Below are 19,878 nucleotides of genomic sequence, written 5' to 3'. Positions count from 1 at the left end.
GATATCAAGTTATGAATGACAGAAGGGTCGGATCCAAATACCTCGGAGGAATTTCCTTTCTTCCGGCGAGCCTTGCCTCATAGAATTGAAGATCTTCATTAGAGGCAAAGTACCTTGCCAAAGGATGATCATTTGGAGGTGGAACCACACTTGAAGAGCCTTTTGACTTCTTGATGGTTCTCTTGATTCTAGGCATTGTGGATGATTTAGTTTTATGGGTTTTGTAGAGGAGAATGTGGGGACTTCAAATATGTAATTTGTTTGTAGTGGGTATCAAAGTTTTGTGAGTTGTATGAAGCTATATGTGAGCTTGTTTTGGAGGTTATGGAGGTTTGAATGTGGGGATATGAGTTGTGAGGTTGAAGATGATGAAAAAGTGGGGTTTTGTTGCTCAAAAATGCCAAATTCACGTGTTTTTGTGCAATTTGGTCGTGTTTGCATCGATGCAATAGGCTTTGCATCGATGCAACATGCATCATTTTGCCCAAAATCACCAAATTTTCATCCTTTGGTGGTTCTTTCTTCAATCCTTTGAGTTCCATCATGTATATACTCACTTAAACCATTATAAACTTCAATTTGTTGATCCTCCATTGTTTATAATCTTCAAATTCTTCAATCTACCTCAAGATTAATCACTCATTCATCAACTCATAAACTACAAAACAATGGCTAATTGGATATCTCCAATGCTTAAGTTAGTAAGAGATACAAAAATAGCAATATAAATACAATGAATTCAAACAAATCATATTAGATTAGAATCCAAGATACCAAGTTCATTTCGGATGTTAAAAAAAACTTTCTTTACATAAAGGTTTAGTGAAGATGTCCGCTAGTTGTTTACTAGTTTCGACAAATTCAATAACCACATCACCTTTTTCAACATGGTCTCTTATGAAGTGATGTCTAATCTCAATATGCTTGGTTCTTGAATGTTGAACCGGATTCTTGGTTAAATTTATTGCACTAGTATTATCACATTTGATAGGAATGTGATCAAGCATGAGTCCATAGTCCACAAGTTGTTGTTTCATCCATAAAATTTGGGCGCAACAACTACCGGCGGCTACATACTCGGCTTCGGCGGTAGATAAGGCTACACTTACTTGTTTCTTACTATGCCATGAAACAAGAGAGTTTCCTAGCAAGTGACAAGTGCCGCTAGTGCTTTTCCTATCCAATTTGCAACCGGCAAAATCAGAATCGGAATAACCAATCAAATCACAAGTGGATCCTTTCGGATACCACAATCCAACATTTAATGTTCCTATGAGATACTTCATAATCCTTTTCACCGCACTTAAGTGAGATTCCTTAGGATTAGCTTGGTATCTCGCACACATGCATACACTAAACATGATATCTGGTCTACTTGCCGTTAGATAAAGTAATGATCCTATCATGCCTCTATATTTCTTTACATCTATGTTTTTACCTTGTTCATCTTTGTCAAGGTAGCAAGTAGTGCTCATTGGTGTGTCCATTGCCTTAGCATTGTCCATTCCAAATCTTTTGAGCAATTCCTTGCAATATTTGGTTTGGCTAACGAAAGTTCCTTCTTTTCCTTGTTTGATTTGAAGACCAAGGAAGAAGTTGAGTTCGCCCATCATGGACATTTCAAATTCACTTTGCATGAGGTTTGAGAAAAACTTGCAAAGTGATTCGTTAGTTGAACCAAATATTATGTCATCGACGTAAACTTGTACCAAAAGGATATTTTTGTTTTCAATCATGATAAATAAAGTTGTATCAACCTTCCCTCTTCTAAAACCCTTTTCTATTAAAAACTTGCTCAAACGTTCATACCAAGCTCTTGGAGCTTGTTTAAGACCATAAAGAGCTTTCTTGAGTTTAAAAACATGATTAGGATTTTCATAATCCTCAAAACCGGGAGGTTGTTCAACATATACTTCTTCTTGAATGAAACCATTAAGAAAGGCACTCTTAACATCCATTTGATAAAGTTTGAAGTTATAAGAGGATGCAAAAGCAAGTAACATCCTAATAGCTTCTAATCTAGCTATGGGAGCATAAGTTTCGTCATAATCAATGCCTTCCTCTTGATTATAACCTTTAGCTACCAATCTAGCTTTGTTTCTAACAATTGTACCATTTTCATCGAGTTTATTTCTAAAAACCCATTTTGTTCCTACAATTGTTTGATTACTTGGTTTAGGCACCAATTCCCAAACGTCATTTCGTTTGAATTGGTTAAGCTCCTCTTGCATTGCCATAGCCCAATGTTCATCATCAATTGCGGACTCAATGGTAGATGGTTCAATTTGAGAAACAAAAGCACTATATGCAAATAAATTTTTAAAAGTGGATCGAGTTGTTACCCCTTTCGAAACATCACCAATGACGTTGTCTAGAGGATGATCCTTTGAAGTACGCCAGTCCTTTGGAAGTGCATTTATTTGTGCTTGTGATGGTTCAATTTCTTCAACTTGAACACTATCCTTTGTTGAGCTTGTAGAGGCTTCATTTAAATCTTTTTCTTTGTCTTCACCATTCAAATTTAGTGAATCAAAGTTTTCTACATTTTCATCAAAATCTTTTCTAGCACAACAACGGTTAGTTTCATCAAAAGCGACATGAATACTTTCTTCCACAGTCATGATGCGTTTATTATATACTCTAAAAGCTTTGCTAGTTAAAGAGTAGTCTAAGAAGATTCCTTCATCAGCCTTAGCATCAAATTTGCCTAAGTTATCTTTTCCATTATTTAGAATAAAGCATTTACAGCCAAAGACGTGAAGGTGGGAAATATTTGGCTTTCTTCCTTTGTACAATTCGTACGGTGTTTTCTTAAGAATAGGTCGAATGATAATCCTATTCATAACATAACACGCGGTACTAACCGCATCCGCCCAAAAGTACTTAGGAATATTAGCCTCATTGAGCATAGTTCTCGCCATTTCTTCTAAATGACGATTTTTCCTTTCAACCACACCATTTTGTTGTGGTGTTCTAGGAGAGGAAAAATTATGCTCAATGCCATTTTCTTCACAAAAAGTTTCAAAAAGATTGTTTTCAAATTCTCCACCATGATCACTTCTAATAGATGATATATGCAAATTCTTTTCATTTTGAATAACTTTGGCTAATCTTTTGAATGCTCGAAATGCATCACTCTTGTTTGCTAGGAACAAGGTCCATGTAAATCGAGAGTAATCATCAACAATAACTAAAGCATAGTAATTGCCACCAAAGCTCATAGTCCTAGAAGGACCAAATAAATCCATGTGCAAAAGTTGTAATGGCCTTGTTGTTGAAACAATGTTTTTGGATTTAAAAGAGGCCTTTACTTGTTTTCCCTTTTGACATGCGTCGCAAAGGACGTCTTTTTCAAAACGTAGCTTTGGTAAGCCAATTACTAACTCTTTAGAGACCAACTTGCTAAGATGGTCCATGTTAGCATGAGCTACTCTACGATGCCATAACCAAGTTTCATCATTTTTACTAACAAGGCATTTCACATCATTTGAGGAAACTTCATCTAGATTAATCATGTATACATTGTCAACACGGTGCCCAATTAGCACAATTTCATTAGTGTCTTGCCTTTTTATCAAACAACATTTTGAATCAAAGGTGACTAAGTTTCCTTTGTCACAAAGTTGGCTAACACTAATGAGATTATGTTTGAGACCTTTGACAAGTATAACATTATCTATGGAGGTAGAAGAATTTTTACCAACTTTTCCAACGCCGATTACTTTGCCGGTGTTGTTGTCTCCATAGATCATGTTTCCTCCGTTTGTAGGCTCTATTGTGGTGAACTTTGATTCATCGCCGGTCATGTGTTTGGAGCATCCACTATCAACATACCAATTTGTATCCTTAGCTCCAACACGTACCTACAAAACAATTAAAATTGGGATTTAGGTACCCAAGTGAATTTGGGTCCTTGATGGTTAGTATGAGCATAATGCCCATAAAGTGCCCATCTCGTATCTTGACTACGAAAGTTTATATGTTTAATTCTAGTAAAGCATACGGGTGCTATATGACCTACTTTATTACAATAATGACATATGACATTTGGATTATGCATCCTATGCATGTTTCTAAATGGTTGCCTAGGTTGTTTCCTAAATGCAACATCTTTTGATCTATATGCATTGTGATTATAATTTCTAAATGAAGCATGTTGAGGAGGATGTTTAAAGGCTTCATTCCTTTTAGGCATGCTTGCCTTTTGGGCTTGCGGTTGCCTAATAGGAGTTTTAGTATTTTTAAATTTTCCTTTTTCAAAACCTAAACCTTCCTTATTATGAACATGCTTTTGGTTTTTCAACATTTTATCTAAGTTCTTTGAAGATTCATTGAACTTAGCTAAAGTGTTCTTAAGATTTGTAATTTCATTTTCATGCATTTTACAAGATTTGTATGGATCACTACTTGTGCTACACTTATCTTTTCCAAGATTGATATTCTCGTTTTTCAACATCTCATTTTGTTTTAAAAGATCCATATTCTTTTTCTTTAGGAGAGAATAATCTTGGGTAAGTTTTGTGTACACCTCAAGTAAGGCATCATATTCATCTTGTAAATTAAAAGAAGTGGAGTTGTCATCACTAACCTTTTCTTCGCTTGCCATTAAGCAAAGATTTGCAACCTCGTCGTCATCGGATTCGGATTCATCCTCGTTCTCCCATGATATGTATGCTTTCTCCTTCTTCTTAAATTTCTTGTTTTTGTCCTCCTTTTGAAGTTTTGGACAATTGGGTTTAATGTGTCCAACTTCTCCACACTCATAGCATTTTGGTACCTTTGTTTTGCTCTTGAAGTTTTTCTTCATTGCAAACTTATTGAATCTTTTTAATAAGAGTGCAAATTCTTCATCTCCTTCTTCTTCATTATCATCACTCTCTTCTTGTAGTGATGTTGTTTTAAGGGCGAGACTTTTCTTCTTGCTTTCTTCACCTTTTTGTCTATTTAGCATAGTCATCTCATAGGTGAGAAGATTACCTCGTAGTTGATCAAATGTAAGTTGATCATAGAGCCTTCCTTCCACAATGGCGTTCACTTTGGAGTTCCATTTTGGTGTAAGGCTTGTAAGCACCTTGGTCACAATTTGTTTATCATTGTATTTAGTGCCAAGCATGCTTAGGTTGTTGAAGATCTTGGAGAGTCTTTCAAGAGCTTCTTCAATGCTCTCTTCATCTTTCATTTTAAAATTTTCCCATTCATGAACCAACATAAATACCTTTGATTCTTTAACGTGGTCGGTTCCTTCGTAAGTGATTTGGAGTTTATCCCAAATCTCTTTAGCGGTTTCACATGTAGAGATCTTCATATAATCATGCTCATTAAGTGCACAATGAATGAAGTTGATGGCTTTATCATTCATTGCCACTTTCTTCCAATCATCGTCACTATATTCATCTTCTCCTTTCCGTACTTGCTTTGAGACGGAGACTTCTCCTTCTTTAGCGCTTGTTGTCTTTGTTGGAATGTGATTTCCATTCTCAATCACTTTCCAAATTCTCACATCTTGAGAACGGATCCAAATTCTCATCTTATTTTTCCAATAAGAGTAATTTGTTCCGCTAAAAAGAGGAGGTCTAGCGGTTGAGTTACCTTCACTAGTGTTGTTGTTGTTAAAGCTTGTGCTTGCCATGATCTTTTCCCTTAAACGGTTAAGTCTTTCAAAGGGTTAAGCTCTGATACCACTTGTAGAACCTATGCACAATTACTCAAGAGGGGGGGTGAATTGAGTATTGCAACAACAATGAATCTTTTTGCGGAAGTTAAAGACAATATACAAAAGTGTTATTGTACTAGTATTTTTCCAAGAGCTTAACTCAATTGCTAAGCATTTATAAGGAGCTTTTACTTTCCAATAGACACCAACTCAAATAAATTGATCAAGCTTTTCACCAATCGGACTTAAGCTATTCCTTAAGTACTTACGAAGCTACTTTTCGATCACAATTTATTTGCTCAAAGGTAAAAGACAATAATATTGAAGAGATGAGTTTGGAGAGATGCAAACGCTATTTAGAGTGGTTCGGCACAATCCTTGTCCTACGTCCACTTTCTTTCTCAATCGCTATTGAGAAGTTCCACTATTGCCAAGCTTCAAGGTGCTCGCGCAAAACCTTTTACAATCCGAGTCCTTAGTTTCTAACACCTCACGGTATATGATCACCACTCGTATACTAACCCACTCCACTTAGAGATACCTTCTCTAAGATTTGCCTTGAGTACTTAGTATACTTCTTTGGTATCCTCACCGACTATAGTGTTTATAACTCTTGACTCAACCTTGGAGATCACACTCCAATTTACAAAGTGTACAAGAAAACAATTCTCAAAGAATTGTTGAGATGAAATGAGTACTCTCTAGAAGAGTGTATGATTACAAGTTTAGCACTATTGAACCAATTGATATTGCTCTCTCAAATTGTGTATTATAACACCTTAAAAATGTGTAGAATGAAAGAATATGAACAAGATAGTTTGCAAATACTCACGTATATGAAATAAGGCTTCAATCCATCTATTTATAGACTCCCCAAACCTTAGAAACGTTGGGGAGTTAATGGGATGGAGCCTTTTTGTCAAAACTAGCCGTTTTTTATGTTTTTGAATCATTTGCATCGATGCATAACACTTTGCATCGATGCAAATGTGTCTTTGAAGCTGAAATTTGAATTTTCAGCTAGGTTGCATCGATGCAAACATCTTTGCATCGATGCAACAAGTCGTCGCATGCTTTGCATCGATGCAAGATGAGTGTGCATCGATGCAAACCTTAAAGAATGGCTTAAAATCACTTCAAAATACTTAGGATTGATCTCAAACTTGTTGGAGTCAATTCCTATGCTTTTGTACCTTTGAAAACAAGTTTTTAAACCATTTAGCTAGCATCGAATTGCAAGATGTGCATCAAAACATTTTGTGAGTGTGTGTTGAGAGATTTAGCAATTGGTTCTTAACAAGAAGTTACCTAAGTCCTAAGACACTATACTTGTCTTCAAATGTTGTGGACTTGAGTTTCTTGTTGTTGTTGTATTGCTTTCAACTCTTCATTCCTCAACGTTGAATGTTGGTTGATCTTTCAACATGCTTGTTCATTCAAGTTGTTTGTTGGTTTGTCTTTCATGTCGTTTGTTGGTTTGTCATTCATCAAAACCTACGAATACAAACTTCGCATACAAGCAACATGATTTACACAAGTCTCATTACCAAATAACTTGGCATTTAGCTTCATGATTGCTCCAAGATATTTAGCAACTTGCTCTTCAGTAACATCTTCATCCTCTTCAGAGGAAGAATACTCATCAAAGCTCATGAATGGCAAAAGTAAATTCAATGGAATCTCTATGGTCTCTGTGTGAGCCTCAGATTCCCATGGTTCCTCATCAGGAAACTCCATGGAGACTAGTGGATGTCCATTGAGGTCTTCCTCAGTGGAAATCACTGCCTCTTCCTCCTCTCCAGGTTCGGCTGTGTGGGTTGTGGTTATGGCCTTGCACTCTCTTTTTGGATTCTCTTCTATATTTCTTGGGAGAGTACTAGGAGGGAGTTCAGTAATTTTCTTACTCAGCTGACCTACTTGTGCCTCCAAATTTCTAATGGAGGACCTTGTTTCAGTCATGAAACCTTGAGTGGTTTTGATTAGATCAGAGACAATGGTTGCTAAGTCAGAGTGGCTCTGCTTAGAATTCTCTGTCTGTTGCTGAGAAGATGATGGAAAAGGCTTGCTATTGCTAAACCTGTTTCTTCCACCATTATTGTTGTTGAAACCTTGTTGAGGTCTCTGTTGATCCTTCCATGAGAGATTTGGATGATTTCTCCATGAAGGATTATAGGCGTTTCCATAGGGTTCTCCCATGTAATTCACCTTTTCCATTGCTGGGTTCTCAGGATCATAAGCTTCTTCTTTAGAGGAAGCTTCCTTAGTACTGCCTGTTGCTGCTTGCATTCCAGATAGGCTCTGAAAAATCATATTGACTTGTTGAGTCAATATCTTATTCTGAGCCAATATGGCATTTAGAGTATCAATCTCAAGAACTCCTTTCTTCTGAGTTGTCCCACTATTCACAGGATTCCTTTCAGAAGTGTACATGAATTGGTTATTTGCAACCATTTCAATGAGTTTCTGAGCTTCTACAGGCGTCTTCTTCAGATGAAGAGATCCTCCAGCAGAGCTATCCAAGGGCATTTTGGATAGTTCAGACAGACCATCATAGAATATACCTATGATACTCCATTCTGAAAGCCTGTCAGAAGGACACCTTCTGATCAATGGCTTGTATCTTTCCCAAGTTTCATAGAGGGATTCACCTTCCTTTTGTCTGAAGGTTTGGACTTCCACTCTAAGCTTACTCAATTTTTGAGGTAGAAAGAACTTTGCCAAGAAGGCATTGACTAGCTTTTCCCAAGAGTTCAGGCTTTCTTTAGGTTGTGAGTCCAACCATGTCCTAGCTCTGTCTCTTACAGCAAAAGGGAAGAGCATAAGTCTGTAGACTTCAGGGTCAACCCCATTGGTCTTGACAGTGTCACAGATTTGTAAGAATTCAGCTAAGAACTAATGAGCATCTTCCAATGGAAGTCCTTGAAACATGCAATTCTGTTGCGTTAGAGAAACTAATTGAGGCTTAAGCTCAAAGTTGTTTGCTCCAATGGCAGGGATTGAGATGCTTCTCCCATAGAAGTCGGGAGTAGGTGTAGTAAAGTCACCAAGCACCTTCCTTGCATTGTTGGCATTGTTGTTTTTGGCTGCCATGGTTTCTTCCTCCTTGAAGAGCTCTGTTAGGCCATCTAGAGAGAGTTGTGCTTTAGCTTCTCTTAGCTTTCTCTTCAAGGTCCTTTCAGGTTCAGGATCAGCTTTAACAAGGATGTCTTTGTCTTTGCTCCTGCTCATATGAAAGAGAAGAGAACAAAAAAGTATGGAATCCTCTATGTTACAGTATAGAGATTCCTTGAAGTGTCAGAGGAAAAGAAGAATAGAAGGGGAAGGTAGAAAGAGAGGAATTCAAACTTATCAAGAGGGATAGAGTTCGAATTGTTGATAGTGGAGGAGTGTTAGTCTTTAAATAGAAGGATGTGAGAAGAGGGGAAGAATTTTCGAAATTAAAGTAAAAGATTTTGAAATAATTAAAAGAAATTTTGAAAATTTGATTGATGATTTTTGAAAACTAAGATTGGGAAAGAAATTAAGTGATTTTTGAAAAGATTTTGAAATTAGAAATAAAAAAGATATGATTGAAAATTAATTTTGAAAAAGATCTGATTGAAAAGATATGATTGAGAAAATATGATTGAAAATCAAATTAAAAAGAGAAAGTTTTAAAATTAAAGTTGATTACTTGACTAATAAGAAATTAGAAGATATGATTCTAGAATTTAAAATTTGATCCTTTCTTAATAGGCAAGTAACAACTCGAAAATTTTGAATTAAATCACTAATTGTAGCAAGGATTTTCGAAAATAGTAATAAATAAAAAAATTGAAAAGAAATTGATTTTGAAAAGATATGATTGAAAAGATATGATTTGAAAAAGATTTGATTTTGAAAAATTATGGAAATTTGGAAAATATTTGAATTAAAAACAAAATCTTCCCTCTAGTGCCCTTCTGGCGTTTAACGCCCAAAATGCTACCCTCTAGGGTACCTGGCTGGCGTTTAAACGCCAGTTTTCCTTCTTCACTGAGCGTTTTGAACGCCCAGCTTTTTCTGTGTAATTCCTCTGCTGAATGTTCTGAATCTTCAATTCTCTGTGTTATTGACTTGAAAAGACACAATTTAAAAATTTTTTTTTGAATTTTTAATGATGAGAAATAATAAAAATGCAACTAAGATCAAATAAACAATGCATGCAAGACACCAAACTTAGAAGTTTGTATACTAAGGACTATAACAATTTGAAAATGCATATAAGAAACAACAAAATACACAAAATAAGAGAAATTAAAGCTCAGAGCACTGAAATCATCAAGAACTTGAAGAGTAATGAAGAACATAATGCATGTATTCAAAAAATGCAAGAAGAATAGAGACATGCAATTGACACCAAACTTAAAAATTGATACTAGACTCAAACAAGAAACATATTTTATGGTTTTATAAATTTTTTTTGTGATATTTTGAAAATTGAGTGGAAAAGAAAATAAAGGGATTCAAGATTTTTAATAAGAGTTCCAGGAATCATTGCAATGCTAGTCTAAGACTCCGGTCCAGGAATTAGACATGGCTTACTAGCCAGCCAAGCTTTCCATAAAAGCTCCGATCTAAAACACTAGACATGGCCAATGGCCAGCCAAGCTTTAGCAGATCATTGCTAACAACAGCAAAATTGATAGAAATCAACAAGCTCTTGTGATGATAAGTTGAAACCTCGGTCCAATAAGATTAGACATAGCTTCACAGCCAGCCAGACTTCAACAGATCATCATGAAACTCTAGAATTCATTCTTAAAAACTCTGAAGAATAAAATAGAAAATTTTTTTGTATTTTTAAAAAAAATTCAAAAATAAAAAGTAAAATTACCTAATCTAAGCAACAAGATGAACCGTCAGTTGTCCAAACTCGAACAATCCCCGGCAACGGCGCCAAAAACTTGGTGCACGAAATTGTGATCATCAACAATGGCGCCAAAGACTTGGAGCTCTCAAATGTGAATCACACTTTGTCACAATTCCACACAACTAACCAGCAAGTGCACTGGGTCGTCCAAGTAATACCTTACGTGAGTAAGGGTCAATCCCACGGAGACTGTCGGCTTGAAGCAAGCTATGGTCATCTTGTAAATCTCAGTCAGGTGGATTCAAATGGTTATGGAGAATGGATAATTAAAAGATGAATAAAACATAAAGTAAAGATAGAGAACTTATGTAATTCATTGGTAGGAATTTCAGATAAGCGTATGAAGATGCTTTGTTCCTCCTGAACCTCTGCTTTCCTATTGCCTTCTTCCAATCATTCATACTCCTTTCCATGGCAAGCTTTATGTTGGGCATCACCGTTGTCAATGGCTACTTCCCGTCCTCTCAGTGAAAATGTTCTACGCACGCTGTCACCGCACGGCTAATCATCTGTCGGTTCTCGATCATGTTGGAATAGGATCCATTGATCCTTTTGCGTCCGTCACACGCCCAACACTCGCGAGTTTGAAGCTCGTCACAGTCATCCCTTTCTAGATCCTACTCAAAATACCACAGACAAGGTTTAGATGTTCCGGATCTCAGGAATGGCCGCCAATAATTCTAGCCTATACCACGAAGGTTCTAATCTTAGATTAGAAACCCAAGAGATACACATTCAAGCTTGTTTGCATGTAGAACGGAAGTGGTTGTCAGTCACGCGTTCATAGGTGAGAATGGTGATGAGTGTCACATAATCATCACATTCATTATGTTCTTGGGTGCGAATGAATATCTTGGAGAAGAAATAGACTTGAGTTGAATAGAAAAACAACAGTACTTTGTATTAATTCATGAAGAACAGCAGAGCTCCACACCTTAATCTATGGTGTGTAGAAACTCCACCGTTGAAAATACATAAGAACAAGGTCTAGGCATGGCCGAGAGGCCAGCCTCCAAAACGTGATCAAAGGATCAAAAGATAATCCAAAGATGAAAATACAATAGCAAAAGGTCCTATTTATAGAGAACTAGTAGCCTAGGGTTTACAGAAATAAGTAATTAATGCAGAAATCTTCTTCCGGGCCCACTTGGTGTGTGTTTAGGCTGAGCATTGAAGCTTTCACATGTAGAGACTTTTCTTGGAGTTAAACGCCAGCTTTTGTGCCAGTTTGGGCGTTTAACTCCAGCTTTTGTGCCAGTTCTGGCGTTAAACGCCAGAATTCTTGAGCTGACTTGGAACGCCGGTTTGGGCCATCAAATCTTGGGCAAAGTATAGACTATTATATATTGCTGAAAATCCCAGGATGTCTACTTTCGAATGCAATTGAGAGCGCACCAATTGGGCTTCTGTAGCTCTAGAAAATTCACTTCGAGTGCAGGGAGGTCAGAATCCAACAGCATCTGCAGTCCTTTTTCAGTCTCTGAATCAGATTTTTGCTCAGGTCTCTCAATTTCAGCTAGAAAATACCTGAAATCACAGAAAAACACACAAACTCATAGTAAAGTCCAGAAATGTGATTTTTATTTAAAAACTAATAAAACATAATAAAAACTAACTAAAATATACTAAAAATATACTAAAAACAATACCAAAAAGCGTATAAATTATCCGCTCATCACACACACCTTCGGATTATTCCATCTGCACATCTCTTAAAGAGATAGGGTTCATCCCACAAGTAGTACTTTGCATTAGTAATTAATTTTTTCTTTTGTTGCCTGCTGTACTCCTTGGGTATGAACCTTGCAGCTTTATAGTTTGCAATGTCTGCAAACCATGGTGTTTCCTGAATAGCGAACAAATGCTCATCCGGAAAGGTTTCAGAGATCTCAATAGAGGGAAAGGACACCCCCTTCTACTGGCTCTATCCAGGACAGATGATTAGCCACTTGGTTTTCTGTCCCTTTTCTGTCTCTTATTTCTATATCAAACTCTTGCAGAAGCAACACCCATCTTATGAGCCTGGGTTTTGAATCCTGCTTTGTAAGTAGATATTTAAGAGTAGCATGGTCAGTGTACACAATCACTTTTGATCCTACTAAGTATGATCTAAACTTGTCAATGGCATAAACCACTGCAAGCAATTCTTTTTCTGTGGTTGTGTAATTTTTCTGGGCATCATTTAAAACACGGCTAGCATAATAAATGACATGCAGAAGCTTGTCATGCCTCTGCCCCAATATTGCACCAATGGCATGGTCACTGGAATCACACATTAGTTCAAATGGTAATGTCCAGTCTGGTGTAGAAATAACTGGTGCTGTGACCAGCTTAGCTTTCAGAGTTTCAAACGCCTACAGACACTCTGTGTCAAACACAAATGGCGTGTCAGCAGCTAGCAGATTGCTCAGAAGTTTTGCAATTTTTGAAAAATCCTTTATAAACCTCCTATAGAATCCTGCATGCCCCAGAAAGCTTCTGATTGCCTTAACATTAGCAGGTGGTGGTAATTTTTCAATTACCTCTACCTTAGCTTGATCCACCTCTATTCCCTTGTTCGAAATCTTGTGCCCAAGGACAATCCCTTCAGTCACCATAAAGTGACATTTTTCCCAGTTTAAAATCAGGTTAGTCTCTTGGCATCTTTTCAGAACCAGTGTCAGGTGATCCAGATAGGAGCTAAATGAGTCTCCATATACTGAGAAGTCATCCATGAAGACTTCCAGAAATTTTTCCACCATATCAGAGAAAATAGAGAGCATGCATCTCTGAAAGGTTGCAGGTGCATTACACAGCCCAAATGGTATCCCTCTATAGGCAAATACTCCAGATGGGCATGTGAATGCTGTTTTCTCTTGATCCTGGGGATCTAATGCAATTTGGTTGTAGCCTGAATAGCCATCCAAAAACCAGTAATAATCATGACCTGCTAGTCTTTCTAGCATCTGGTCTATGAATGGTAAAGGAAAATGATCCTTTTTGGTGGCTATATTGAGCCTTCTGTAGTCAATACACATGCGCCACCCTGTAACTGTTCTTGTGGGAACCAGTTCATTTTTTTCATTATGAACCACTGTCATGCCTCCCTTTTTGGGGATAACTTGGACAGGGCTCACCCAGGGGCTATCAGAAATAGGATAAATAATCCCAGCCTCCAGTAACTTGGTGACCTCTTTCTGCACCACTTCCTTCATGGCTGGATTTAGCTGCCTCTGTGGTTGAACCACTGGCTTAGCATCATCCTCCAATAGGATCTTGTGCATGCATCTAGCTGGGCTTATGCCCTTAAGGTCACTTATGGACCACCCAAGAGCTGTCTTGTGTGTCCTTAGCACTGAATTAGTGCTTCCTCTTCCTGTGAATTTAAAGCAGAGCTTATGATCACTGGAAAAGTGTCACCTTCTCCCAGAAATGCATATTTCAGGGATGGTGGTAATGGTTTGAGCTCGGGTTTAGGAGGTTTTTCCTCTTCCTGAGGAAGTTTCAGAGGCTCTTTCAATTCCTCTGAATCCTCCAAATCAGGCTGAACATCTTTAAAGATGTCTTCCAGCTCTGATTCGAGACTCTCAGCCATGTTGATCTTCTCTACCAAAGAGCCAATGAGATCAACTTTCATGCAATCTTTTGGTGTGTCTGGATGCTGCATGGCTTTGACAGCATTCAACTTAAACTCATCCTCATTGACTCTCAGGGTTACTTCCCCCTTTTGGACATCAATGAGAGTTCATCCAGTTGCTAGGAAAGGTCTTCCTAGAATGAGAGTAGCGCTCTTGTGCTCCTCCATTTCCAACACTACAAAGTCAGTGGAAAAGGCGAATGGCCCAACCCTGACAATCATGTCTTCAATCACGCCTGATGGGTATTTAATGGAGCCATCAGCAAGTTGGAGACATATCCGAGTTGGTTTGACTTCTTCAGTTAAACCAAGCTTTCTGATAGTGGATGCAGGTATTAGGTTGATGCTTGCCCCAAGATCACATAAAGTTGTCTTGGTGCAATCATCCTCTAATATGCATGGTATCATAAAGCTCCCGGGGTCCTTAAGCTTTTCTGGGAAGCTTTTCAGAATGACTGCACTACATTCTTCAGTGAGGAGAACTCTTTCATTTTCTCTCCAATCCTTCTTATGACTCAAGATCTCTTTCATGAACTTGGCATAAGAAGGTATTTGCTCAAGTGCCTCTGCAAACGGAATCTTTATTTCAAGAGTCCTGAGATAGTCTGCAAAATGAGCAAATTGCTTATCCTGCTCCTCCTGGCGGAGTTTTTGAGGATAAGGTATCTTGGCTTTGTATTCCTCAACCTTAGTTGCTGCAGGTTTATTTCCTACAGAGATGGTTGGAGAAGCCTTTTTAGAGGGGTTGCTATCAGCACTTGTGTGTGTCTGATCCCTCTCTTGCATTTGGATGCCAGGGTTAGAAGCTTGATTGGCGTTAGACACCAGCTTCTTACCTGTTTCTGGCATTTGAACGCCAGAGCTGAGCTTCCATTGGGTGTTTAACACCAGCTCCTTACCTGTTTCTGGCGTTTGAACGCCCGAATTGTTCCTCTCTGGGCTCTTACTGTCCTTAGAGGGATTTTGGATGATATTTTGCTCATCCTCTGTCAGTTGTTCTTTCCTTGGCTTTCGGCTGCTCTGAAGTGAGGTATTTAATATTTTCCCACTTCTTAATTGAATTGCCTGGCATTCTTCTATTATCTGCTTTGATAACTGCTGTTTTGTCTGATTCAATTGCGCCTCTATATTTTTATTAGCATTTTTAGTGTCTTGTAGCATCTCTTTGAATTCTGCTAGCTGTTTTGTTAGAAAGCACAATTGTTGATTGAGTTCAGTAACTTGTTCCAGAGGACCGAGTTCAGTGGACACTGCTTTGGCTTCTTCTTTTATGGAGGATCTATTACTTATGTACAGATGCTGGTTTCTAGCAACTATATCTATAAGCTCTTGAGCCTCTTCAATAGTTTTCCTCATGTGTATAGATCCACCAGCTGAGTGGTCTAGGGACATCTGAGCTCTTTCTGTAAGCCCATAGTAGAAGATGTCTAACTGCACCCGCTCTGAAAATATTTCAGAGGGACATTTCCTTAGCATCCCTCTGTACCTCTCCCAGGCATTATAAAGGGATTCATCATCCTCTTGTTTAAAGCCTTGGATATCCAGCCTTAGCTCTGTCATTCTTTTTGGAGGGAAATATTGATTTAGGAATTTGTCTGATAATTGTTTCCATGTCCTTATGCTTGATGTGGGTTGGTTATTTAACCACCTTTTGGCTTGATCTTTTACAGCAAACGGAAACAGTAACAGCCTGTATATATCCTGATCTACCTCCTTGTCACGTACTGTGTCAGCAATTTACAAGAATTGTGCCAGAAACTCAGTAGGTTCTTCCTGTAGAAAACCGGAATACTGGCAGTTTTGCTGCACCATGACAATGAGCTGAGGATTTAGCTCAAAATTGCCTGCTTTGATGGAGGGTATACAGATACTACTCCCATATGCAGCAGTAGTGGGATTAGCATATGATCCCAGAGTCCTTCTAGACTGTTCATTTCCACTTAGATCCATGATGGATAAAATGGAATTGATATGAATTGTAAAGAAGATATATTTTTGTTTTTATTTTATTGAAGTAGAACAAACCAAATTATTAAGATAAATAAAAATAATAAAATATAATAAAATAATTAGAAATTTAAAATGTAATTTTCAAAAACCAAGGAAAAAATAGATTTGAAAATGAGAATAATTACTTAATTGAGAAGATTTGAAAAACTCTGTATATGATTTTTGAAAAAGATTTTGAATTTTGAAAGGATTTGATTTTAAAAAAAAATCTGAATTTTTAAAAGTAATTTTCGAAAAATAAATTTAAAATAAAGAGAAAAAATATTTTTTTTTGAATTTAATGAGAAAAGAGAAAAACAATAAAGTGTCACAGGACTTAAAGTTTTTAGATCTAATGCTCCTTATTTTCGAAAATTTTGGAGGGAAAATACCAAGGAACACCAAACTTAAAAATTTTAAGATCAAAACATAAGGAAGACTCAAGAACACTCTGAAGACTCACAAGAACAACAAGAACATAAAGAACAAAAATTCAAAGACTCAAAGGACTCAAGAACATAAGAAAAGAATACCAAACTTAAAATTTTTTAGAAAACCAAGAATAAATTTTCGAAAATTAAATAAGAACTAACAAGAAAACACTAAACTTAAAGCTTGACACAAGATTTAATCAAAGAAAGATTATTTTTGAAAAGATTTTAGAAAGAAAGACTCAAAGGAGCAACTATTCACAAGAACATAGACACATTCAAGAAATGCAAGGATTAAACAGAGAAGAAAATAAACAAGAACAACTTGAAGATTAAGAAAGAACAATGAACACAAATTCAAAAATTTAAAAGAAATCAAAAACATGCAATTGACACCAAACTTAAAATATGAAACTAAACTCAAACAGAAAAACTCAATTATCAGTTTATAAAATTTTCGAAAAATTTAAAAAGAGAAAATAAGGATTAAGAAAAAATTTCAACCAAAAACAATAATAGAAGACTCTAAACCAAAAAGAAAAATTTTCCTCATCTAAGCAACAAAATAAACCGTCAGTTGTCCAAACTCGAACAATCCCCGGCAACGGCGCCAAAAACTTGGTGCACGAATTGTAAATCACACTTTTCACAACTCGCACCACTAACCAGCAAGTGCACTGGGTCGTCCAAGTAATACCTTACGTGAGTAAGGGTCGATCCCACGGAGATTGTTGGCTTGAAGCAAGCTATGGTTATTTTGTAACTCTTAGTCAGGATATCAATTGTAATTATCAGTTGACTTGCAAATGAACAAGAGAGCATGGATTAAATAATACTTATTATGCAGTAATGGAGAATATGTTGGAGTTTTGGAGATACTTTGTCTTCTGAATCTCTGCTTTCCCCCTATCTTCTTCTTCACGCACGCAAGGTTTCTCCTATGGCAAGCTGTGTGTTGGTGGATCGCCGTTGTCAATGGCTACCATCAGTCCTCTCAGTGAAAATGGTCCAGGTGCACTGTCACCGCACGGCTATTCATCTGTCGGTTCTCACTCATGCTGGAATAGGATCCATTCATCCTTTTGCGTCTGTCACTACGCCCAACCCTTGTGAGTTTGAAGCTCATTACAGTCATTCAATCCCTGAATCCTACTCGGAATACTATAGACAAGGTTTAGACTTTCCAGATTCTTAAGAATGCTGCCAATGGATTCCAGCTTATACCACGAAGATTCTGATTAAGGAATCCAAGAGATACTCATTCAATTGAAGGTAGAACGGAAGTGGTTGTCAGGCATGCGTTCATAGGTTGAGAATGGTGATGAGTATCACAGATCATCACATCCATCATATTGAAGTGCGAATGAACATCTTAGATAGAAACAAGCGTGTTTGAATAGAAAACAGAAATAATTGCATTAATTCATCGAGACACAGCAGAGCTCCTCACCCCCAACAATGGAGTTTAGAGACTCATGCCGTCAAAGAGTACAAAGTTCAGATCTAAAATGTCATGAGGTACAAAATAAATCTCTAAAAGTTGTTTAAATACTAAACTAGTAACCTAGGTTTATAGAAAATAAGTAAACTATGATAGATAGTGTAGAAATCCACTTCTGGGGCCCGCTTGGTGTGTGCTGGGGCTGAAAATTGAGCTTTACACGTGCCTAGGCTGTTTCTAGAGTTAAACGCCAGGTTGTAACCTGTTTCTGGCGTTTAACTCCAACTTGTAACATGTTTCTGGCGTTTAACGCCAGAATGCAACATGGAACTGGTGTTGAACACCAGTTTACGTCGTCTATCCTTGAGAAAAGTATGGACTATTATATATTTCTGGAAATCCCTGGATGTCTACTTTCCAACGCAATTGAGAGCGCGCCAATTGGACTCTTGTAGCTCCAAAAAATCCATTCCGAGTGCAGGGAGGTTAGAATCCAACAACATCAGTAGTCCTTTTTCAGCCTGAATCAGATTTTTGCTCAGCTCCCTCAATTTCAGCCAGAAAATTCCTGAAATTACAGAAAAACACACGAACTCATAGTAAAGTCCAGAAATATGAATTTTGCCTAGAAACTAATAAAAATATACTAAAAACTAACTAAAACATACTAAAAACTACATAAAATTAACCCCAAAATGCATATAAAATATCCGCTCATCAACAAGCAACAACTTAAGTTTTGTGTTGTGATGAGCGGATAACTTATACGCTTTTTGGCATTGTTTTTAGGTAGTTTTTAGTATATTTTAGTTAATTTTTATTATATTTTTATTAGTTTTTAAATAAAAATCACATTTCTTGACTTTACTATGATTTTGTATATTTTTCTGTGATTTCAAGTATTTTCTGGTTGAAATTGAGGGACTTGAGCAAAAATCTGATTCAGAGGCTGAAAAGGACTGCAGATTCTGTTGGATTCTAACCTCCCTGCACTCGAAATGGATTTTCTGGAGCTACAGAAACCCAATTGGCACGCTCTCAATTGCGTTGGAAAGTAGACATCCTGGGCTTTCCAACAATATATAATATTCCATACTTTGCCCGAATTTTGATAATGCAAAATGGTGTTTGAACGCCAACTTTCTATCCTATTCTGGCGTTAAACGCCAGAACTGGCATAAAAGCTGGAGTTAAACGTCCAAATTGGCACCAAAGCTGGCGTTTAACTCCAAGAAAAGTCTCTACATGTGAAAGCTTCAATGCTCAGCCCAAGCACACACCAAGTGTGCCCCGAAAGTGGATTTCTGCACTATCTGCACTTAGTTACTTATTTTCTGTAACCCTAGCTACTAGTTTAGTATAAAAACTACTTTTAGTGATTTATTTTATATCATCTTTAGATCATTTTGATACTATATTTGTATCACTTTTGATCTCTTGATCACGTTTAGGGGGCTGGCCATTCGGCTATGCCTGGACCTTCATCACTTTTGTATTTTCAACGGTGGAGTTTCTACAGCCCATTGATTAAGATGTGGAGCTCTGCTATTCCTCATGAACTGATGCAAAGTACTATTTTTTTTTCTATTCAATTCATGCTTATTCTTGTTCTAAGATATTCACTCGCACTTCAACCTGATGAATGTGATGATCTGTGACACTCATCATCATTCTCACCTATGAATGCGTGCCTGGCAACCACTTCCGTTCTATCTGTGCTAGCTTGAGTGTGTATCTCGTAGCCTTCTGGTTCACTATCAGAGTCTTTGTGGTATAGGCTAGAATTATTGGCGGCCATTCCTGAGATCCGGAAAGTCTAAACCTTGTCTGTGGTATTCCAAGTAGGATCTGGGAAGG

Source organism: Arachis hypogaea, chromosome 13, assembly GCF_003086295.3.
Source record: "Arachis hypogaea cultivar Tifrunner chromosome 13, arahy.Tifrunner.gnm2.J5K5, whole genome shotgun sequence".
Lineage (NCBI taxonomy): Eukaryota > Viridiplantae > Streptophyta > Magnoliopsida > Fabales > Fabaceae > Arachis > Arachis hypogaea.
This window is presented reverse-complemented; position numbering follows the sequence as displayed.